The sequence below is a fragment of the Rattus norvegicus genome, chromosome 2 (genome assembly GCF_036323735.1).
Source record: "Rattus norvegicus strain BN/NHsdMcwi chromosome 2, GRCr8, whole genome shotgun sequence".
In the NCBI taxonomy this organism is placed as follows: Eukaryota; Metazoa; Chordata; class Mammalia; order Rodentia; family Muridae; genus Rattus; species Rattus norvegicus.
The window spans coordinates 193172596-193197595 of record NC_086020.1 but is presented as its reverse complement, the minus strand read 5'-3'; the positions used below and the strand labels follow the sequence as shown (position 1 = coordinate 193197595).

General features: G+C 42.9%; 1 protein-coding gene and 1 pseudogene across 1 annotated transcript in view; one reads left to right on the top strand and one right to left on the bottom strand.

Moving 5' to 3' along the window:
* Positions 1–5870: 5870 nt before the first annotated feature.
* On the bottom strand, positions 5871–7956 carry LOC108350203 (glyceraldehyde-3-phosphate dehydrogenase pseudogene; annotated as a pseudogene).
* Positions 7957–21897: 13941 nt separating this feature from the next.
* Nr1h5 (nuclear receptor subfamily 1, group H, member 5) overlaps positions 21898–25000 on the top strand; it is a 26337-nt gene continuing 23234 nt past the window's right edge. Inside the window, exon 1 of the mRNA XM_003749366.6 lies at positions 21898–22026. The gene's annotated coding sequence lies outside the window, so the exon portion shown is untranslated. The remainder of the gene's footprint in view (positions 22027–25000) is intronic.

Below are 25000 nucleotides of genomic sequence, written 5' to 3'. Positions count from 1 at the left end.
ATTGTCCTGGCTTTTCTAATCAGCTCCCCTCTGCATTTTTCCCCCACAGTCACACAGGAATAGATTTATGTTAATTGACCCTAAAATAATTATTTATGCTGCCTCATTCTTCCACTGCCTTTACTTTTTATCGTATGTTTTCCTATTAGACTGAAGAAAACGGATCATTTTTTTACTTGAATTTTTGGTGTTTAGCTTCAGCTTGATTAAAATACTTGAGTGTGTGTACCAAGTGAAAAATGAGGTTGCTAAAGGTTAATGCGTTAATGCTTTTAATAACTATCAGCAGCGTGCCTGCATCTTGTCAGAACAATGCTCACTCACTGTGAGGAACCAGAAGAGCTCCCAAGAAAGAATCTGTTGATCTAGTTAAAAAAAGAGTCAGTAAAGGCAATCATTCTCCACCGTAGATAATTTGGAAATGCCCATTCAGACTCTGGCATTAGCATAAATAAAAGTGCCTGGTAGTTATAAACACTGCATCCAAAATGTGAAGACCCTCCCTCCCCTGCATTTAGAGCCTAATCTGATCCATCCCTGCCCATCACACAAAGCCAACTGTCAGCGCTCCCAGAGGAAAGCTCCCTGCTCTGCAGAGACACAAAGGAAGGAGAGCGCTGCCAGAACCACGTGCCTTCTGCCCCATTATGCCAAACGCGGGCTTGACTAGGGAGTGCAATGAAATGGCGGCGTTTAATGGGGTTCCACAAAACATACAAAGTATCTGGCAGTCTAAAAGCAAAGGTGGGATTTCTAAGTAAAATGTCAGGGTCCTGAATTCTCATTGATACTGTTCAGCAATTTTGTTTACACAAACAGGGTTATTTGGCTATTTCAACCAGTGGCTCTTTTTTTTGAAAGGTGAGTTCTCTTAATAGGTACTCTTATAATTTTACATTTTGTATGATTTGCCTGCATGTATTTATGTGCACCATGCGCATGCCTAGTACCTGTGGAGGTCAGAAGGGAGTGTTGGATCCCCTGGAATTGGAGTCACAGATGGTGGTTAGTTGCCTTGTGGATATTGGGACGTGAACCCCAGTACTCTATAACAGCAGTCAGTGTTCTTTTTTTTTGTTCTTTTTTTTCTGGAGCTGGGGACTGAACCCAGGGCCTTGCGCTTCCTAGGCAAGCGCTCTACCACTGAGCTAAATCCCCAACCCCATCAGTCAGTGTTCTTAATGCTGAACCATTGCTTCAGCCCTGATCAGAAAAGATATCAAGCAGAATTTATTTTCTTAATTCTTTAGATGAAAAAATTATACTGTTACATTAGAAATTATATTGTCCTTGAAATTGAGGTCATGAAATTTAATTTCTCATAGGGATTTTTAAAAAAAACTTAAAAAAAAAAGGGCTGTAATTGTTTCAAGATCAGGAACATGGATTCCTCATATAGAGGACCTGGGTTCAGTTTCTCAGGACTAACATGACCAATCATAACCATCTACATATCTACAGTTCCTGGGGATCTGTGCCTTCTTCTAACTATTACAGTCAATAAGCAGATATATGGTGTACAACCTACACACAGGCAAAAAGTTTATACACACAAAAAAACCCAAAACTCTTTTGTGTGAAGGCATGCATCACATGCATACACGGGTGTGTGTGTGTGTGTGTGTGTGTGTGTGTGTGTGTGTGTGTGTGGTGTAGGCCAGAGGTGGTTGTTAGGGTGTTTTGTAACACTCCCCACTTTCATTTTTTTTTTATTATTGTGTGTATATGATGTCTTGTGACGACCATGGCATCACACATGTGAGGAGGACCGAAGACAACTTTATGAAGTCTGTTCTTTCCTTCCATCTTTATCTAGGTTCAGGGAACACAAGCAGGCTGTGAGGCTTGCATGAGCGTTTTACTCACCGAGCCTCCACCCTCACTTCATTATTTGGTACAGTGTCTTGCAATGTCTTTTATTGGCCCTGGAGCTCATGATTGGCTGAACTGTCTGGCACAAGAGCTCTGGGGACCTGCCTGTTTCCCTTATAGGTACCACCATGCTGGCTTCATTGAATACCAGGGATCTAAGTTCAGGTTATAGTCCCAGCCTTCATGCTGATTTTATTGATATGTTTGGAATGTATATGTAAAAGACCACTTAGGGCAATTTCATTAAAATGCCATCTAGTTGTAATTAGAAGCCACAACGTTTTGAGTTGGGGACAGGGACGTAGCTTAATGATGGAGTATTTGCTTAGCATGTTGGAAGTCCCAGATTGGATCTGTAATACTACAAAAGCTACTCCTCCCCCATAACAACAGCAATGTACCCCTTAACATAAATCAAAGTAATCCATTACTAACCATTAATATTTAGAAAAATTATTGCATGCTAGTTAGAATTTTTTTTTGATCAACTTGACACAAGCTAGAGTCACTTGGAAAGAGGGAAGCATAACTGAGAAAACTCATCAGAGTGGACTGTGGGCAGGTAAATGGGGGGCAGCTTTTTGACTGATGATTGATTCGGGAGGACCTAGGCCACACTGAGCACTGTTAACCCTGGGCAGGTGGTCCTGGGTTATAAAAAAAAAGGCAAGCCAGTAAGCAGTACTTTTCCATGGTTTCTGCTTCAGTTCCTGCCTCCTGGTTCCTGTTCTTTTTCAATCTTTACCTGGGCTTTTCTAAGTGTGGACTGGGATATGTAAGCCCTCCCTCAGTTGCTTTTTGTCAAGCACATTTATTTGTATTACTTAGTTATCAACTGGTAGAGCAGGTAGAAATGGCCTTGACATTTGCTATAGATTATTCTGAAAAGTCTGTATTATATTAATATAGTAGAAACAGCATGGGACTCAAGAGGAAGAGGCTGGTGAGATGGCCCAGCAGGTAACAATGGTTATGCACCCTGGGTATCTGAGTTTGATTCCTAGACCTCATAATGAAAGGAGAAAATGGATCCCCCAAAGTTATCATCTGACCCAGAGGCTCGTGCTGGGGTGTGCACACACTCACACTCAAAGGAGAATAATAAATGAAAAATTAAAGGAAAGAAAAATATTCAGAAGACGCATTTTGGTTTCAGCAAGTATTTATTGAATAATGTTTATACATAAGTTGCTGTAGTACCGCCAAGGAAATAAAGATGGTGCCTCTTTTATAAAATACACAGAACTGATTAGTTTAGGCAAATGGAAATTGAGACAATTGCATCCCAGCGAGATAAAGCATTGACAGCGGCATAAACGAATTGTCAACTGTTAGTGTTCCGTTGTGCTCCTTCCTACAAAACTAGATAGACCTTGAGTTCCAAATGAAAGGTCTGGGTCAGGAACTCCTTAACTGAGTGCTGCTTCCTGGATGCTGGAGGCAGTTCAGCTGTCATAGTAGCCATCATTCTTCCTCATTTAGAACACCTAGCTCACCTCGAGGCAGGCCCTGTGTACAGTGGGAGCTCAGTCATGAAGAAGATAGAGACCAAGAGACTGATGGAATAATAATGAAAGAAAAAGCTTGGATTTGATCTCCTACTACATATTGGAGCTTACCTCTTTTTTTTTTTTTTTTTTTTTCTTTTTTTTTCGGAGCTGGGGACCGAACCCAGGGCCTTGCGCTTCCTAGGTAAGCGCTCTACCACTGAGCTAAATCCCCAGCCCACCTCTTTTTTTTAAAAAGAGCATTTATCCTTTGAGTGCATGCACACATGTGTGCACTTATCTGCACACTATGGTGTGTGTTGTCGAGGAGGACAGAGAATAGCTTGCAAGCGTTCTTTCTCTCTTCCACTGTGTGGATTCTGGGCTCACACTCAGGGCAGTGGACTTGGTAGCAAGTGTCTTTTACCTGTTGAGCCCTCTCATGACGTTTTCTTACTCTGTAATTACAGATTGGTCCCTTCAGGCAGTCGAGGGCAATAATGAACTAAAAAAGTAGCTCAGTGGTCACGCTCACCTGGTATCAGTCCTGACTGCTGTGTGTGCTTGTGTCTCCATATTACCCCATGTGTTTTGAGCTGCACTGCAATATTCTCCTTTATCTTAAGAAAGTAATGTCCTTAGTCCTTAACCTTATAAACTATTAAACTTTAGGGAGAAATTATCACAGTCCTGTAGCTCATCTTCTTACTAATTACTTTAAACTGCGTGGCATTCTCATTGAATCTGAGCAAACAAAAAAAAATTGTAGTTGGAAATTTTTTTTTTCCTTTGGAGCTGAGGACCGAACCCAGGGCCTTGCGCTTGCTAAGCAAGTGCTCTACCACTGAGCTAAATCCACAACCCCCTGTTTTTCAGTTTTATATAAGCTATAGTTTTGCCATGCCACCTCAGGAGAAATGTGTCTTTCTGTTTGTTTTTAATTCTAGAAATTCTAGACTAAGAAATATGTCTTTTCTGCTTCTTTTCAGTTGGATTGGAAAATAGCTAACCAGAAAACAAGATCTCCAGTGTGGCTTGCTTCAGTAGGGAATCCCACTTCGGTTATTTACACGTCGATAAGTAGCTGGAGGCTCAGCATTTCACATACTGGGCGAAAAAGCTTCTGTTAAATCACTGTCATCGTATTAAAGAATCCTGACAGGCTGCTGGACAGCTATACCAAAGGACACACTGCAGGTCTCCAGAAAACAACAACAAAATAACTGAAATACTCATGTGATTAGAAGAAGGAGCTTCTAACAGGCTCCGGCCTGTCCAAATCTTGTTCTTTGTTTAAATTCTGTGTGACAAGCCTTTTATTAATGATTGGTGGTTTCTGTTTCATTAATGTGGTTGATAATGGCTAATTACCAAAGTGGAGTAAACAGTTCAGAGCCAGATTAAGACTGAAAAGCCAATTATATAGAAATGATCCATCTGCATTTAATATAGCTTGTTTTTGCTATTAAAAATCTCAAATATGTTTTAAAACACTTTAGGGAAAGAAACAAATCACTTATCTTTAACTCTGGTTTGCACTGTTTTGTTTAGGGTTGGAAGATGTATCTAATCTTGTATTTAAATTAAATAAGACAGCTTCAAAACAAAATGGATTTCACTCGAGCTGAACAAAAGGTGGGCCAGTACTGTTAGAGATGTCCTTTCTGGTGTCTTAGCACGAACTGGCTGCGAAGCCTGGCTCATAAAAAATTTCAACGAAGATTCATAAAATATAGAATTAACTATTTAAAGTGTCTTTAGTTTATTATGTATATGAGCATTTGACTCATTCTGAGAGATTTTCCTGTTTTTATGTTCATGCAAGTGTTTGCCTGGAGTCCGTGGAGGGCGGAAGAAGGCATCGAAGTCACTGGAACTGGAGCCTCGAACAGCGAGGAGTAAAACCCGGGCTGTCTAGTGGAGCAGCCGGCGTTCTTAGCTGCCGAGCCTTCTCTTCCATCTCAAAATTAGTGAAGAATTCACTGGAAACCAGCACATTTATAATATTGTATAATTACCACCTCTATCTACTTCCAAAACACATCCCACCCCCAAAGGATAGGCCAACCCATTGAGCTGGTTTCTCCAGTCTTCCCAACCCATCTCTCAGTAATCCTACAGCAGATTTCCTGATTCTAGGTATTTCATAGAAACAGAACCATAGACATGACTTACGACTTTTTGTGGCTAGGTCTTTTTCACTAAACATAATATTTTGAGGGTTTTCCTTACTGTATCAAGTGAATATACTTCATCTTTTATGACTAAGTAATATTCCGTCAACTAGCCATACTATAATCTGTTTACTTATTCATTTCTTTGGTGGGGAGTGTTGCAGCAAACTTTACTGATGGTATTCAAGAGAGTAGAGAGGGCTCCCTAGGCCCCTCCTGTCATTATGGGGTCTGGGATGGAATTGTGAGGGAGATGCTCAGTGTGGGGGGCTGAGTTGGGATGGGGACTCCTCAGCAACTGAGGGCCTCTCTCTTGCTTTCAGTGTCCTTGCTGGGGTGGGGTGGGTGGTCCAGGGTTTCTTACTCCTTGGAGGCCATGTAGGTCATGAGGTCTACCACCCTGTTGCTGCAGTCATATTCATTGTCATACCAGGGAATGAACTTTACAAAGTTGACATTGAGAGCAATGCCAGCCCAAAGGTGAAAGAGTGGGAGTTGCTGTTGAAGTCACAGGAGACAACCTGGTCCTCAGTGTAGCCCAGGATGCCCTTTAGTGGACCCTCGATGTCTGCTTCGCCACCTTCTTGATGTCATCATACTTGGCAGGTTTCTCCAGGCGGCATGTCAGATCCACAACAGATACATTGGAGGTAAGAACACTGAAGGCCATGCCAGTGAACTTCCTGTTCAGCTCTGGGATGACCTTGCCCACAGCCTTGGCAGCACCAGTGGATGTAGGAATGATGTTCTGGGCTGCCCCACGGCCATCACGCCACAGCTTTTCAGAGAGGCCATCCACAGTCTTCTGAGTGGCAGTGATGGCATGGATTGTGGTCATGAACCTTTCCACAATGCCAAAGTCATGGATGACCTTTTCCGGGGTGGTGGTGGTAAGCAGTGGGTGGTGCAGGATGCATTGCTGACAATCTTGAGTGAGTTGTCATATTTCACACTCATCACAAATATGGTGCATAGGCTGAAGGGGCAGAGATGATGACCCTTTTGGCCCCACCCATCAAGTGGGCCCCAGCCTTCTCCCTGGTGGTGAAGACACCAGTAGACTCCACAACATACTCAGCACCAGCGTCACCCATTTGATGTTAGCAGGATCTCGCTCCTGGAAGATGGTGACAGGCTTCCCATTGATGACAAGCTTCCCATTCTCAGCCTTGACTGTACCATTGAATTTGCCATGGGTAGAGTCATACTGGAACATGTAGACCATGTAGTTGAGGTCAATGAAGGGATCGTTGATAGCAACAATCTCCACTTTGCCAACTGTAGAGCAGAAGGTAGCTCTGGTACCCAGGAGCCCAATGTGACCAAATCTGTTCACACCGATCTTCACTATCTTGTCTACAGGTCAAGGTTGGCCCTGTATGGAAGATGTGGCTGTCTCTGGAACAGGGAAGAGCAAGAACCACTCATCCGTTTCTTGATGGACATTTGTATGGCTTCCATCTTTTGAATAATGTTGTTAAGGACAAGTAGCATCTGTTTTAAGCGTTTCTGGTTGTATTATAAACATAAGGAGCGGAACTGCTTGGTCGTACAGAGACTGTATGTTTAGTTGTTTGAGATGCCACCAACCTGCTGTCACCTTACACGCCCACTAGCCTTCCAATTTCTCTCATGTCCTCCGCACTTCACTTTCTTTTATGCACATCCTACTGGGTAAAAAGTAGCACTCCATTATAGTTTGACCTCCATTTTCCTAGTTGCTAATAGTACCGAGCAGACGTGTGTGCGTTTTTTTCCATTTGTGTATCTTTAGAGAGATACCTACTGAAGTCCTGTAAGGATTTTATGTGTATTAGGTTGTCTTGGGGCTGGGGAGATGGGTTGGCAGTTGAGAGTACTTGCCATTCTTGAAGAGGAACCAGATTTGATATGTAGCACCCACACCAGGTAGCACCCACACCAGGGAGCTCCCAGCTGCTGTAACTCAGCTCTAGAGCATCAAATCCTCTCTTCTAGCTTGTGGCACTGCATCCATGTGGCTCTCGTACGCACAGATAAAAATACATAAACGTTTTAAAGAGAAATTAGACTGTTTTTGTTGATGAGTTGTAAGAGTTCTTTAATATTCTGGATAGTGTTGTTTGTAAATGTTTTCTCTCAGTACTTATTGTGATGACTTTTCTCAGATGTCAGCTTGATTACATGTGTAATGACCTACAATCCAGAAATGGAGGGCACACCGGTGGTCTGGGTCTTGAGGCAGGAAGACAAAAGCCTTTGATCTGGATCTTGAACATAGGATTTTGATTTGAGTTGGGTTGGCATATGCTTTAATTCAAATCTCAAGACACACCTTTAATCTGGGCCTTACCTTCTGTTGAAAGCTTATATAAGGACAATGGAAGAAGGAAGGGGTTCATTTGTTCTTTGACTGTTTGCCTTCGCTTTGCCAGCACATCCATTCCTTCACCAGCATTGGAGTCTAATTCTTGGAGATTCCAGTTTATACAGAAGACCAGCTGAGGAGAGACTTAGTCTTGTGGGACTAGCAACTACTAGATTCTTGGACTGTTGAATTAGTTGGACTACAGCCTATAAGTCATTCCAATCAATGTACACACACACACACACACACACACACACACACACACACACACATACGTGGTTCTAGAGGAACAGAACAGAAGTATAAGGATGAATCTTTTAAGTATTTGGAATGGGCTTTAAAATTCACTAACACCTTCTAATTTACTAGCTCCTTCAGCTACTGAAGCCTCTTCAGACATTCTCCTGGGAGCTAGAGGGTATTGAAGGTCCATGGTGGAAACTATTTCAAACTTAAAGAGGTAAATGCCTTTGATTATCTTGATTTATCAATTGTGAGTGGCAGTGGGTTTGGTGACCAGTATAGGCAGCTTGGCAGTTTGGGGGAAAATAAGAAAAACGGTGCGGCTGATTGGTGCTCCTATCATCTCTGGATAAAGTGGTGAAGGGTAAGGATGAGCTGTGAGATAAAATTAACCAACTTCAGAATATGGTGAAGGACAACAATGATAAAATTAGTGATAAAATTGACCAGTTCCAGATGCACATAAAGAGTCTGAAGTTTTCTAAGTGTGCCCTTGAAGAGAGTCTTCTCTCCAGCAGTCATAGAGCTCAAGTTATGGAAAATCAAACCAGAGCCGTCATATAAGGTTGGCGAAATTACAGTGAAAATTCAAGTCTCAGGCTCAGAGGGCATCATCAGTTAAAATAAGGGCATTCATTGGTAAAGGATGGAATTCTATAACTTGGGATGGGGCTGTGTGGGAGCTATTGAAGCTGAGAACTTTGATCCTTCATATTCTCAAGGGTTTATCTGACCAGAGGAAGTAGTACCCTTAGCCCCATTCCTTGAAATATTGCCTTTTTTCACTGAGGAAATTAATTCTCCAGTGTCTGCTAAACCAGTGGTGACTTTCTCTGAAGAGAATGCCAAGCAAGACAATACTGACGTTCCTCAAGGCCCACCAATAGTTGCCTCTAGACCTATAACCAGGCTCAAGGCAAAGCAGGCCCCTAGAGGGGAGGTAGGAAGTGAGCTACACTACTAAGGAACTTATTGAGTTTGCTAGTTTATTCAAGTAGCAGTCTGGGAAATGTTTGGGAATGGATTTTAATGGTGTGGGATAGTGGGGGAAGGAACATAAAACTAGGTCAGGCTGAGTTTATTGATATGGGCCCTCTGAGTAGAGATTCCAGGTTTAATGTGGAAGCTCACACAGTTAAAAAAGGTGTCAGAAGTTGAATGGTTGACTGAAGCATTTGTCAAAAGATGGCCTACTGAAAAGGCTCAGGGAAATTGCAATGCTAGGGGTACACTGTGTAAAACCGAATCCACCACAGTGGGAAGGAAGAAAAGGTGTGCCCTTTCATGAATCCTACAAGAAGCAAATGGTGAGAGGGGAACCAGCACATTGGAAGAGTTTTGTTGTTGCCCTTTTCCTTGTGCCGAACTTTAGGGTTGGAGATGCTGCTGCTCAATTGGATCAATTAAACGGAATGGAGTTGAATTGGAACCCGAGGTAGCAGGAGCCAGGTGGCAGCATTGAATAGCCAGAGGCAAGGTGATCATGTTTATTATAATGGGCAGCACAGACAAAACAGTGTTCATAATGACCTAACCTGTAATGCTCAACATAGGCAAGGTGAATTTTGTGGGTTTTTTTTTTTTGTGATCCTCAATAGAATTTTATTTATTTTTAACAGTCAAAGGGACTATGTCTTGGGAAAGTGAATTTTGTAACGGCATGACTTATATGGTCCATTGTACAGGCTAACCAATCATGCATGGTATTTCCAACAGTAAAATAGATAAGAAGCCTATTGCATTTCCATTTGATTTTTATAAACGGAAAAAATTTTCAAACAAAAGAAGGAAAAGCTACATTGGATCATGGCAAAAGGCAATCTCAACCTTTTCAGAATCAATTTCCAGACGAGTCAATTTGCAGACCTAGAACTGTAGGCAGCTTGGTTCCTGGTTGGGCTAAGGCTAGAGACCCCCCAGTGACCTTCAAGGGATAGTAGGAGTTTTGCCTGACTCCTGGGGAAACTAGGCTCCTGTCACTAGCTTCAGCCCTCCATCAGTCCTCTATTTGTGGCCATCAGTCACTGTAAGGGCAATGCTTCAGGCCCCTCTACAGTTCATATAGGCTCAAGACAGATCCCCATTATAATGAGGTACCTAAAGGCCTGGAGGCTTAACCAATGAACTTTCCTTCCCAGACACTCCTCCCTGCAAAAGGTATTTAATCTCAGGCACACCCTGAGAAGTGGGGTACGGTTTTACTCATCCACTTTCCCTTGACAATAAACACCTTGAAAACATGGACTGCCTCCTTTCTTTGGGATCTGCTGTGGGGAGCCAAGAGTCGTTGTCTAATCTCCCGCAGAAGGCGTCCCTACCTCCCAGCCTCAGTCACTACCAAGCCCAAGCATCAGAAGACCGTCAAACCAAGGACTCTCCCCATGGGACCAGACAGAGTCCCCCCTTTTCCCTCCAACCCGGGGCTAGATCCAGCCCCTTGGGCCCCCACTCCGTTCTCAGCTCTTCTGCATCATTCCAGCAGCGCCTGAGAACCTGATGGCCCTGGCCTCCTTACAGACCCAGGGACTCCCAAGCCAGCTCCAGCTGTGTCCAGCTCCTCAGACTGCACTTCCCCATCCCAGGAGCAGTGTTTCACAGCTGTGTGACACCCACTCGGTGACAGCATGGGGTAAGCAAGGTCAACTTCCTGCATCCTGCCACCCTGAGTAGTGGAGCAGATGTGGGACCCCAATAAACCTACATAGAACCCCTTGAATGAAGGGGTAGCCAGGTTCCCCTGAGGAAGGGCCTTGATAAGACACCTTAAAGTTTTACTGTTATCCTTTTTCCAGTTCTTCCCCAGATGGATCTACAACCTTTTATAGGATAACTGTACATTGGAGGAAGGACATAGAGTTTCCAGGGTCTATTTCCAGAATACTGGTTATGAATTCATGCTAATTCTTGGAGATCCTGAGGAACTTTGTGGCCCTCCAGTTAAAGTAGGAGTTCATGAAGGCCAGGTGATTAATGGAGTTTTGGCTGATGTCTGACTCACAGTAGGTCCAGTGGGTCCCTGAACTCATCCTGTGGTTATTTCCACAGTCCCAGAATGTGTAATTAGGATATACTTAGAAGTTGACAGAATTCTCACATTGGTTCCCTGTGGACTAAGGGCTATTATGTTTGGAAAGGCTAAATGGAAGCCTTTAGAGCTGCCATTGCCAAAGAAAATAGTGAATCAAAAACAGTGTCACCTCCCTGGAGGAATTGTAGAAATTAGTGTCACCATCAAGGACTTGAAAGATGCAGGAGCAGTGGTCCCACCATATCTCCTTTAACCCTCCTGTCTGTGCAGTGCAGAAGACAGGCGGATTATGAGGAATGACAGTGGACTGTGGTCCCACCATATCTCCTTTAACCCTCCTGTCTGTGCAGTGCAGAAGACAGGCGGATTATGAGGAATGACAGTGGACTGTGGTCCCACCATATCTCCTTTAACCCTCCTGTCTGTGCAGTACAGAAGACAGGCGGATTATGAGGAATGACAGTTGACTATCAATAGCTTAATCAGGTAATAGTACCAACTGCAACTGCCTTACTAGGTGTGGTGTCCTTACTTGAGCAAATTAGCACATCTCCTCCTACCTGCTACACAGCTACTGATCTAGCAAATGCCTTCTTCTCAGTACCTGTCTGTAAGGACCACCAGAAGCGATTTGCTTCCAGTTGGCAAGGCCAGCAGTATACCTTCACAGTTTTACCTTAAGGATATATTAACTCGTCAGACCTGTTTCACAACTTAATTAGATGGGCTCTTGATTGTCTCTTGTGCAAAATATCAAAGTGGTCCACTATAGTGATGCCATTATGCTGACTGGACAAAGTGAGCAAGAGGTAACAACTACTTTGAACTTGTTGGTAACATATATGCCTATCAGAGGATGGGAAATATATCCAACCAAAATTCAAGGCCTTCTACCTCAGTGAAATCCTTGGGGATCCAACAGTGTGGGGCATTCGTTCTAAGGTGAATTATAAGTTATTACACCTAGCTCACCCCACCCCTACCCCAGCCAAGAAAGAAGCACAGCATTAAGTGAGCCTATGTGGATTCTAGAGACTGCACATTCCTCACGTGGGTGTGTTACTCCAGCCCATATATCAAGTGACTTGGAAAGCTGCTTGCTTTGTGTGGGTCCTGGAACAGGAGGAGGCTCTTCAACAGGTCCAGGCTGCTCTGCAGGCTGCTCTACCACTTGGACCATGTGATCCAGCCGACCCGATGGTACTGAGGTGTCAGTGCTATTTGGAGCCTTTAGCAGGCTCCTGTAGGTGAATCACAGAAGAGGCCTTTGGGATTTTAGAGCGAGGCTCTCCCACCATCTGCAGACAACTATCCTCCCTTTGTTTCTTTTTTTTTTTTGTTCTTTTTTTTCGGAGCTGGGGATCGAACCCAGGGCCTTGCGCTTCCTAGGCAAGCGCTCTACCACTGAGCTAAATCCCCAACCCCTATCCTCCCTTTGAAAGACAGCTCTTTGCCTGCTATTAGGCTGGAATAGAAACTGAATGTTTGACAATGGCCACCAATTTCTCATGTGTCCTGAGCTTCCCATCATGAGCTGGGTGTTATCAGTCCCTCAAAGTCATAAAGTAGGACATGCACAGCAGCAGTCCATTATCAAACGGAAGTGGTATATATGTGATCCGGCCTGAAGACACAAGCAAGTTCCATGAAGAAATTGTCCATATGGCTATAGTTTCTACTCCTGTTATAATGCTGTCTGCTGCCAAGCATGCACCTAAATTTGCATAGGGTTTTCCCAGTGATTGGTTGACTGAGCAAGAGAATAGTAGGACCTGGTTTACTGACAGCTCTGTATGTTATGCAGGCACCACCCAGAAGTAGACAGCTGCAGTGTCATAGCTACTTTCTGTGACAACCCTGAAAGATACTGATAAAGGGACATTCTTCATAGTGAGCAGAACCTGGGCACTACACATGGTCATATAATTTGTTTGGTAGGAGAAATGGCCAGATATGCAGTTGTTCACTGATTCATGGGCTGTAGCCAGTGGATTGGCTGGATGGTCAAGGACTTGGAAAGATCACGATTGGAAAATTGGTGAGAAAAACATCTGGGGAAGAAGTGTTAGATTTCTACAAATGGGCAGAGGTTGTGAAGATATTTGGGTTCCATGTAAATACTCACTAGAAGGTGACTTCAGCTGAGAAGAAGTTTTTTTTTTTTTGGTTCTTTTTTTCAGAGCTGGGGACCGAACCCAGGGCCTTGCGCTTTCTAGGCAAGCGCTCTACCACTGAGCTAAATCCCCAACCCCGAGAAGAAGTTTTATAATCAAGTGGATAAGATGATCTGTTCTGGGGACAGTCGGCCTCTTTCCCCAGCCATTCCTGCCATTGCCCAGTGGGCACATGAACAAAGTGACCCTGGAGTTATACATGGGATAGACAACATGAGACTTCTCTTCACCAAGGCTGACCTGGCTACAGCTTCTGCTGAGCGCCAGACCTGCCAACAGCACAGACCAACTCATATGAGCCCAGATATGGCACCATTTCCTGGGGTGATCAGCCAGCAACCTGGTGGCAGGTTGACTACATTGGGCCACTTCCTTCATGGAAAGGACAACGCTTTGTACTTATTGTAGTAGATACTTATTCTGGTTATTGATTTGCCTTTTTAGCCCATAATGCTTCTGCCAAAACCATCATCTGTGGACTTATAAAATGCCTTATCTACCAATGTGGTATTCCACATAGTATTGGTTCTAACCAAGAAACTCAATCAGAAAAGTGTGATAGTGGCCCATGATCATGGAATCTTACCATGTTCTCCACCATCCTGCAGCAGCTGACCTGATAGAAAGATGGAATGAAGGGACCCTTTGAAGACACAGTTACAGTGACAATTAGGTGACATCAGCCTGGGGGGAGGGGCTGGGACACAGTTCTCTAGAAGACAGTGTTCGCTTTGAATTAGCATTTGATATATGGTACAGTTTCTCCCATAGCCAGGATCCATGATTCCAGGAATCAAGGGTGGAAAAGGGAATAGTTCCACTCACTATCATTCCTAGTGACTCATTAGGAAAGTTTCTGCTTCTTGTTCCTGAGACCTGGAGTTCTGCTGGCCTAGAAGTTTTGGTTCCAGAGTGGAGAACACTCGTGCCAGGAACCACAACAAACATTCCACTGAACTGGTAGCTCAGGCTGTCAAGCACAGGCTAAGAAGGAGTATAACAGTGTTAGGAGGTGTGATAGGTCCAGATTACCATGGGAAGCTGGATTGCTTCTCCACAACGGAGGTAAGAAAGATTGTGTCTGGAGTGCTGGGTAGAGGGAAGATAGAGGTGGTTTGCCCCCCACCCCTCCAGGCTTATAGTTTCACAGTTTATCTGATGTGTGTGGGTGGGGCTGGGGTAGGGTAGAGAGAGTCATTTTCTCTCTGAAACCCAAACAGGTTACACCAGAAAGGGCTGTTGGAATGCTGAGCCTGCCCTACTTTTCATGGTAGAGCCCTTACACTCCTGTGACTTGTTGCTTGGTTGCCAGTGTTGACTTTGTAGGATCTGTGGTGTGGCAGGTGTAGAAGCCGCTCTCAAACTGTCGGTGCTGGCTAAGCGTGTGGCTGGCTAAGCCTGTGGCTGGCTAAGCCTGTGGACTAGCGGGTTGAGCATCTGCCTGCAGCAGAGGTGTGCTGCCATTGGGCATGTGGGCGTGGGAAACGCCTGAGCAGCAGCTTTATTCCAGCAAGCATCCCTCAGGCTCTGAGAGTGTAGACTATAGTCAGGACAAAGCAGTGCTGGGATAGGGGTGAGGCGAGGCGTGGGTACTGAATGGTCCTGCTCGCCCTTGGCCTAATTTCTCTATCCCAGCTCTCTGTGGTATCAGTGCACAATTGATCTCCCTTCACTTCTCAGAGGCAAGGGCCATGGTTTCCTCCAGAAAGCACCCTTTGTTCCCTTCTGCAGTTCCTCATACTTCCCACTATGTGGACCCAAGTTTGTAAATCTGTTTCCAAGGCACAACCACGTTGGTTCTCAGGGTGGATAATCACTCAACCAGACTCTGAGAGTAGAGGCCTTTGGAGCTCAGGGATGTAAAAATCAGGGGCTTCTGTTTCCTGACAAGCAGAGTTTGACTAAGATGAGTGTCTAGGGTGGGCAGTGAGTGAGCTAGGATCAGCCACTGCCTCCTCTCCTCTGTGTTCCTTCTGCGGATCACCGATGTCTTGTTGCTGTCACAGTTTTTGTGACAATATCTTTTGTGTCTTAGGCCAGACCCCAATTTACTAACTTCTAGCCTTAGCCACCTAAATGTGGGATTGCAGACACAAGGGTCATCATGTAGGGTGCCAGCCTGTGCGCCTGTGGTCTCAGAGGCTTGCCTTTTGCCTTTCGCCCTTTTGCATGGTGGCAAGGACACTCTTTCTCACCTGACTCCATGTTGTTTCTTTTACCAATTTAAAGCCCAGTGTTCCTGGTTTTCACTTGGTCTCTAACTGTCCCCCACCGGCTGTCACACTCTTGGAGCTTTCCTTATGGTACATCTCTCCCATGCAGCCGTGTGCCTCCTCTCTGTGCTGTGTGAAACTCATGGGGTCGTTGGAAGGTGCCCAATGTTTCTAACCTGCCATTTTAACCAGCCTTTCATGTAACTTTCCTCTTTAAAGCTTCCTAAGGCAGGCCTAGATCGTAAGAACTACCTGCCACTTAATTTCCGCATAGTCCCAGTTCTCCGTCTTCAGCCTCTCATTCCCGGGCAGCTTCTGGTCATGGTTAGAATGTGGGTAGCGCTAGTGCTGTACTCCGATCCTGCCCTGCACCTCAGGAAAGGGGCTGGGACTACATCTTTTTTTTTAACTTCTTGCTACGTGCACGGGTTAAGTTAGGAGCAAATCAAGTTGGTAAATCACAAGAAATCACAGAGCAGGCCCAGGCACTATGGCCTTTAGCTGTCTACATTCAGATACTTTTGTTATCTGGATATAAGAGAGGAGAGGACACGGTGGCTGATCCTAGCTCGCTCACTGCCTACCCTAGGCACTTTATTAGGGGTCTTAGAATCAAACTCTGCTTGTCAGGAAACAGAAGCCCTTATGATTTTTACATCTCTGAGCTCCAAAGGCCTCTATTCTCTGACAGACTTGGGACAAACTAACTGAGGTGCCTATTAACATATCAACACCAACTTGGCCTCCAGGTTCTTCCAGCGTCCCTCAGTACCTACCTATGACAGGTTCCTCCTGCTGGCGCCTAATCTCTTCAGCCTAGAGCTGGGCCTGCCCTTCCCTCAGCTGCTCTTTCCTATGTAATTCAGTCGAATTGGCTACTGTCCGTTTACCCTTTTACCCATTTGGGCTCTGTATCCTCTCCCCTCCCCCACATTACATGGCCATGTTCACTCTGGACCCTTCCAGATAGCCTCTGACTATGCTCTCCCTTTTATCTACAATAAACTTTCTCCTCCACCACACCTAAGGGCAGCCATGCCCTTCTCTTTCTTGAGACTTGGAGAAATGAAGTAATCATTTCCTAGCCTCACCTGTGACTGAGCAGTGAATGATACCGTTTTGATCAAGGGTCAAAGCAAAAATATTATTCACATAAAAGGTTGGGTATAAAGACTCAGTCTGTTTTGATACTTTTCAACAACATCACAACGGCAAGATACTTGGGTGTTAGCTGCATGTGGTGGTCTAAGACTGTAATCCTTGGGAAAGGCTGAGGAGGGTAGATCATTCAACACCAGCCTGGTGTACCTAGGGAGTTCAAGTCTGGCTTGAGCTACGTGGGGAGGCCCTGTCTAAAAATCTCCCAGGCATGGTGACACCTGCCTTTAATCCCAGTACTCTCAAGGCAGAGGCAGGCAGTTTCTCTGTGAATTTAAGGCCAGTCTGGTCTACCTAGTGAGTTCCAGAACATCCAGTGCAGAGAGACAATGTCACAAACAAACAAACAAACAAACAAACAAACCCCCCAGCAACCTGAACCCCAAACCCCAAAACCAAATCTAGCACTCAAGAGGCTGAGGCAGGAATATTTCTGAGTTTGAGGCCAGCCTGGTCTACAGAGTGAGTTTCAGGATAGACAGGGTTACACAGAAAAACAAGAACAAAAACAAACAAACAAACAATAGAAGTTATAGAAAATCTAAAATCTTGACAGGTCGATAAAGTCAGGTACCTGTACAGTACATGTTACAGTCCAATGTAGAGAATACAAATCCACACAAATGTTCTCAACTGAATTGTGACAAATGTGCAAAACTGTTCAAGGGAGAGCATCCACCTTTTCAACAAATAGTTTCAGCAAGTATCACCTTCCTGCAAAATAGAATTGAACATTCATAGACAAATATCAATGCGTCTGAGATAAACTAACAGCTTATATAGCTGTGACCTAAACACAAGTGAGAGACTTAAATATAAAACTTAAAAAGTAAGGAGACTCTGCTGTATATACAATTAGGCATAGAATTTTAGGGTTAATGTTAGAAGTAGGATCCCTAAGCAGAGCATTTGATACATTGTAGATAATCAAATGAAAATGTTTGCTCTGCAAAAGACCCTTTGGAGTGGATAGAAAGACAGGCTATGTCCTGGGACAATGTTACAACGCATGGATGCAGCAAAAGGCTGCCTAATAGCTAAATAAAGTTTAAAAATCAACAGTGAAAAGACAAACAATTAGATGCAAGAAGAAGAGGAGAGATGGGTGACTAAGACCTGAGGTGTTCAGCATGATTAGTCATGAAAAGATGCAAAGGAAAACCACTGCAAGTTATTTCTACCCAGCAGTCAATCAATGATCGTATTGAACACAGACTCATAAGTAAAAGAAGTGGGTTAGATTTCTAGCCCTTCAGTTCATTGTTCGCAAGGCAACTGTGTTAATATTTATTATAAACAAATTTCTATTTATTTGGGATTCTGTGTACTGGTTGATAGTCTAAGAGAATTCCTCACCCTTTTGGAACACGTTGGTGAACTATGTGATTATGAGTTAAATGCAGGTGACAGTGTTGTGTGCAAAAATTGAAAGTTGTTTCATTTCACTATCTAAAAATATTGACATATATTTACACATATCTTGAAATCTCTTGGAATGACCACTTCCCTGTTTCCTTTTGCTTCTTCATGGTTCATAATGCCACTGTGGTTGTGAGTATGAAGAAATCAAACGGACAGGGTGGGAGCAGATCTTGCTGCTGTGTGTCTAGGCCTTTTGACTACACGTCAGATCTGGGGCTGTTCATTCCCCCTGTTTAACCTGCCTAGGAGATTTTTAGACAACTCTGTGCTCATCAGTGACATCAATTGCCAGCAAATGAGGTTCATCGGCATAGTTAGAAACTGGAATGTGGCTTTGGAATGCAGCCACATGGGGGCCTTGTCCTTTCTTCTTTTCAGCACTGTGGATTGAGTGTCCCTGTAGCTCAGTGGTTCTGGTGGCACACAGGGATGACACACAGACGAGTGCTACACAGTTAGAGCCTCTCTCTGTGGAATAATCAACACAAAGAATCACCTCATTTAGTTGTCTGAGGTTTACTACTTCTGTCTGCTAACCCTGGCCTATTCCTGGAAGCTTCCAGCCTCTGGCCTAGAATGTTTTCAGTCTCTGAGACTGACTGCTGAATACGCTCATCCTTTCTTGTTCTTCCTGATATCTGATTGGCTGATTCAACTCAGTTATTCTGGCTCAAATTCCTCTCCAAATTAACTGATTCAATCTAGCTTCTTTATCTCTATCCTTTTTATTGCTGTGCTTGACCTCTTACTAACTTTGGCAATATGTTCTAGTCTTCTGCCTCCTTCTCATCTCTAGCTTTACCTTATGTTCTCTCTTCAACCTATCTCTGTAAAACTCTCCTGGTAAAACTGCCTTCTTTTTCTCTGCACGGCTTTCTTTTTTAAAATTTTATTTATTTATTTATTTATTTATTTATTTATTTATTTATTTATTTATTTTTATTAACTTGAGTATTTCTTATTTACATTTCGAGTGTTATTCCCTTTCCCGGTTTCCGGGCAAACATCCCCCTAGTCCCTCCCCCTCCCCTTCTTTATGGGTGTTCCCCTCACCATCCTCCCCCCATTGCCGCCCTCCCCCCAACAATCTAGTTCACTGGGGGTTCAGTCTTAGCAGGACCCAGGGCTTCCCCTTCCACTGGTGCTCTTACTAGGCTATTCATTGCTTCCTATGAGGTCAGAGTCCAGGGTCAGTCCATGTATAGTCTTTGGGTAGTGGCTTAGTCCCTGGAAGCTCTGGTTGCTTGGCATTGTTGTTCATAAGGGGTCTCGAGCCCCTTCGAGCTCTTCCAGTTCTTTCTCTGATTCCTTCAATGGGGGTCCTATTATCAGTTCAGTGGTTTGCTGCTGGCATTCGCCTCTGTATTTGCTGTATTCTGGCTGTGTCTCTCAGGAGAGATCTACATCCGGTTCCTGTCAGCCTGCCCTTCTTTGCTTCATCCATCTTGTCTAATTGGATGGCTGTATATGTATGGGCCACATGTGGGGCAGGCTCTGAACGGCTCTCTTTTAAGTAGCTTCCTCTTCTCTCTTCTCGTGAGAGTCGGACATAGCCTATTCTGTCAAATCTTTCTCTGATTCGTCACTTTGTCTGCCACTCAATTAGACATCACTTTTAAACATGGGTGTTTCCTTCTACAAACTAACTTTACCTTCATTGTGTGGTGTGTCTGTATTCCAGCCAGATTAAAGGTGTGTGCTAAGGTTGAGCCACACCACCAGTAGAAACAGGTTGTTTTTTTTTTTTCCAGCAAATAACACAATTTCAGGGGTCACTGTGTGATCAAATGTCCTGCAACAGTGCTGTGACTTTATTATTTAGTCCATAGACTAAAGATTTTGTAACATAGAACTGCCTATTAAGAAATTGGGTCTGTTGGTGGTGGCACATGCCTTTAATCCCAGTGCTCTTGAGACTGGCAGTCTGATCTCTGTGAGTTCAAAGTCAGCCTGTTCTACAGAGTAAGTTCCAGGACAGCCAGGGCTACATGGTGAAACCCTGTCTCAAAGAACAAGCAAGGGGTTTGCAACCCTATAAGAAGAACAACAATATCAACAACTAGACCTCTCAGAACTCCCAGGGACTAAACCACCAGCCCAAGAGTACATAGGGATGGACCTATGGCTCCAGCCACATATGTATTAGAGGATGGCCTACTTAGGCATTAATGGGAGGAGAGGCCTTGGTTCTGTCAAGGCTTGATGCCCCAGTGTAGGGGATTGTCAGGGTGAAGAGGTGAGAGGGAGCGGGTGGGGGGCAAGGGAGGACTCTCATAGAACAGGGGGGTTGAGGAATGGGATAGGGGTTTCTGGAGAGGAAACTGGGAAAGGGGATAACATTTAAAATGTAAATTAAAAAAATCCAATAAAAGAAACAAACAAGCAAACAAACAAAAATAACCACAAAAACCAAAATAAAACAAAAAACAAACCACCAAGTTGGTACAGCAGGGAATAGTGTTGCAGAACTATAGTTCCAGAGATTGGCCGATGGAAGCAGGAGGGTCAGAGGTTCAAGGCTCTTGAGTTCTATTGCAAGCTTGTGGCCAGCCTGGGCTATATGACGCTCTGTCTCAGTTTAAAACAAAACAAAGACAAAAGCAGCACAGTTTAATGTGCCATGACCTAGAGATTTCATCAGAAATTCTTGCTTGTAGAAACAAGGAACTAGAAGAATTCAGCATGAGTGTAACAACTGCAAAGTCAGACACCGCACTAAGACTAAAGCGGCAAGTCAGACAAAGCAGGAGAGGCCTTAGGTCAGAGAGGGCGTGACCAACAAAATCAGAGTTTAGTAGTGGAACTGCATAGCCTTGCCTCCTAACAGTGCCTTAAAGCAGTGGTTCTCAACCTGTGGTTCGACGCCCTTTAGGGGTCCAACGACCCTTTCACAGGAGTCGCCTAAGACCATCAGAAAACAGGGATATTTACATTATGATTCATAATATTACCAAAATTACAGTATTAAGTAGCAACAAAAATAATTTTATGGTTGGGGGTCACCACAACAGGAGGAACTGTATTAAAGGGTCACAGCATTAGGAACATTGAGGACCACTGCATTGTAGGGATGAGATCATGAGCCTGGTGTCCAACACACTTTGTTTATATAAGTGACATCTTACAAAACGATAGTGGTTATTTACATATCTTGCTTGGACGTTCATGTAATCTCGTTTCTTACTAATTAACTATGAGAACCTAAGCAAGCACTGGAGTCTGGTGTCTATTTATAGTACTTTTCTTTATGGAAAAGGAGGGAAACACGGAGGATAATATATATATATATATATGTATATATATATATACACATTGAACAGTGTACTAATGTATAAATCATTATTCATACATTTAATTGGTGTAGCAACTCATATTTCTGTAGGAAAAAGAAGATACAAGACAAACAAATTGAGCCGTCCAGCACCTGTGTTAATGGATTTTTCAATCAACGTGGACACCAGTTCTTCCTCCACAGCTCCCCCACTTCTGCATACATCACTTACTGGTTTGCAGAGACCCAATGTTTTATAGCTAAAGTGGAAGAACACCAAATCCAAAGCACAAAGCATTTGTTAAGTAAACAACAAGGAGCTCTGAAGAGGGGGACCTTCAGGTCCCAAAGGCCTCAGTCCCTGATGGACCAGTTATATTTTGATTTATGTCAGCCTGTAATTGCCCTGTTTTGACCCAAGAGAGGACTGTGTGGGAAGTTTGTGAGATAGAGCTGAGGCGCTGCTCTGCAGAGTGTCTGGAGCCTAAGTGGATGCCGTGTCCCCTGTCCAGCCTCTGATAAGCCAGGAAAGTGCCTGCTCTGCTCTGCTCTGCTCTGCTGGGAAGTCAACATAGCTGCTTCATTTCTGCTCTCATTCTGTGAGGAAGAGGGCAGACTGCAGGGACACTGCCCAGTTGTGAGTATTTTTTTTCTCTAAAATAATACAATTTTAAAATCTTCTTCTATCTGCATTAAATATGAATGTTAATTTTGTTGTCGGTTTGGGTGTATACTGAACTGCACAGGGTAATTAAAAAAAAGTTTTTGAGGGCTTTAACCTCTACCATCACAAGTTCTTATTTTGCAAACGTGAGTGACCTGATTGTTATTTAGAGTTAAACCCTGAAAACCTCTTTCCTTAAAAATAAAAATTGTGTGGACTACAGTAGATTATAAAGTAATTTCATTCTTGCTGGCAGAAGCTCAGAGCGATTTTGGATTGTAGTTGAACTTAGCTGACAATTGATCTAATAATGTGATTTACCCAGGGATGACGCTAAGTGAAACCTGGTTTTAAATCAAGAGCTTACTGAGAATGTGTTTTGTCTTGAAAGGCGAGATTACAAGTAGATCCAAAACACCATGAAATATATGCTGTATTCGACATTTCTATTGAAACTGTTATGATGCTATAAAGACTAGACTAGGGAAATAGACACAAATTATGTTTCTGAAATATAGAATGTATTAATTTCATAGTGTCACTAATTTTTAAAAATATTAGCATGTTTTCTTTCTTGCTATTATTATTAATCCACAAAATTATTTGCGATAAAATGAATTAAATAACTTTATTTTTAAAACTATATGCACAATCTTCTGGCTCTTTTTGCATAAAATATCCAGACACGGTGAACCTGTTGAAAGGGAGGAGACATGATGTCAGGTGTCTGGGAAAGGGGGTGAGGTGTGAGCTCTGTTGGATTTGAGGTCTGAAGGCAAAAGGGCTCTGGAGTTGTGTGGTGATGGCAGTTGCATTGGCTGTGAATATTCTGAATTCCATAGTTAAGGTTGAGTTTTATGAGTTAATTATATGTCAATAAATTACTATCAAAATTATAGGTTAATAGTCCATGTTGGAAAGTACCTTCTATATTCTAAAGTACAAACTCTCATAGAGGAGTTAATAAACCTTATTTTCTGTTGTTCAAAGACATTCTTCTGATTTTCTTTCACTAGGGTAAATTTTAATGGAGAAACTTAGCTCAAAGATGCATGAGCATGAAAATCAATTTTTTTTTTTACGATTTTGCATCAAAGAAAAACTTTGCCAAGCAAAATATCTTTTGTAATTATATGCCTTTCTTTTAGAAGTACTGTGAAAATGAAAACATTTTTCTTCTAAATGAATCTTCTTCATTTATTGAGAATTCAGGTGATACACACTGCAAGAGTAGATACCAATAATGTGAACCCCCCACTATGTATCTAGTTCTCAGGAGTCAAAGTTTCTTTTTCCTATTAAAACTCTAGACAGAGAAAACCTTTGAGACTAATATTTGGATTAAGGAGAGGAAGTGCAAAGGCATTTATAGAATGAAGCATCTTTTTAGCAGAATACCTTCTAATGACAATTTATGAAAAGTACACTTTTTAGTAAGCTATAGTTATTAAAGGAAAATCAGATTTTGTCCATACCAGTTGATGATCTTGATAAAAGGTCCTGTTTTAGCTAAGCTATTTTGTTTTAAATAAATATTTACTAGGAAAGATAACAAGACAGAGCCCTTCCAGATCCACAGAGACCTTGCTCTAGAGCAGAAAATTTCTCGTGCCTCTAGTTTACGAGTAATCTACTTGCGTATTTTAAAAGTTATGTTATATTTATTAATTTGTGTTGTTTGTGAGTATATGTATGCATGCAGATGCGTGTGCCACAGAACGTGTGTGGAGGATAGAAAACAACCCTTGGTGGGTGGTTTTCTCTTTGCATCATGAGGTGTCAATCATCAGGTCATTGTGCCTCAGGGCAAGTGTTTTTACACAAAGGTGTGTCTTGTTGACCCTGCAGCATGTTTTAAAATTAATTTTATTAATATTTCATTTTTGAAAGTTTTATTTTGCTGTATATTTATATAATACTCTTATTACGTATTTTAAGAACTTTGTTATAAAACCTCGTAAATGAAAAAACATTACAGCAAAATTAAATATGAAAAGTTTGGAATCTTTTGAAAAATTTGAGGGAGAAAATGATGCAAGTGCCAGGCATGGTGGTGCATGCCTTTACTCCCAGCACTCAGGAGGCAGAGGCAGATGGGTCTCTGAGAGTTCAAGGCCAGCCTGGTCTACAAAACAAATTCCAGGACAGTCAGTACAGTTGTATAGAAAAACCCTGTCTGGAAGAACAAGAATGAAAACAAAACAAGAATGAAAAGGACCCGAGTGTTCCTGTGAGCATGTAAAACAGTTTGCACTCATATTTGGAAAGGTCTCTCTTTGCAAGAGGGCAGTTGATGTATACATCCCAGATTAGAACTTGTCCAGATCTGACGGGAACAGATCTGATGTAGCCAGTAGTTTAAGGCTTTTCCTTTAAAGCCAGTGCGAGGAGAATTTGGTTTAGAACACCGTTTTTTTTTTTTTTTGTAGCGTGAACCCTGACACTGGCTTTATTGTAAGTCCCTTCTGTGTGGTCAGACAGTCACCACTTTTGCTCAATACAGTTTGTCAAGTGAACTCTTAGCCAGAGAAGTCTCATGTAAATAGAGATAACTGATCCTTAATATTCAGTCTGCTTAGTTATTTCTGTTGTGCTATATGAAGCTTAAATGATAAACTTAGTCAATTTTTTTTGTTTTTTGTTTTTTGTTTTTTTCGGAGCTGGGGATCGAACCCAGGGCCTTGCGCTTCCTAGGCAAGCGCTCTACCACTGAGCTAAATCCCCAGCCCCAGTTAATTTTAAAGATGAATAACAACTTCAAAGTTCCATGTTCATCTGCATCATTCTAGTGTCAAAGTGAACTCAGAAGAGACATTTAGAAAGAACTACATGATATTGCTAAAATTAGTACACGGATCAGACCAACAGTATTTTCTTTTGAGACATAGGGTCTCAATGTAGCCCTAGGCTGGCCTTGAATTCACTGTGTGACTGTAGTTGGCTTTGA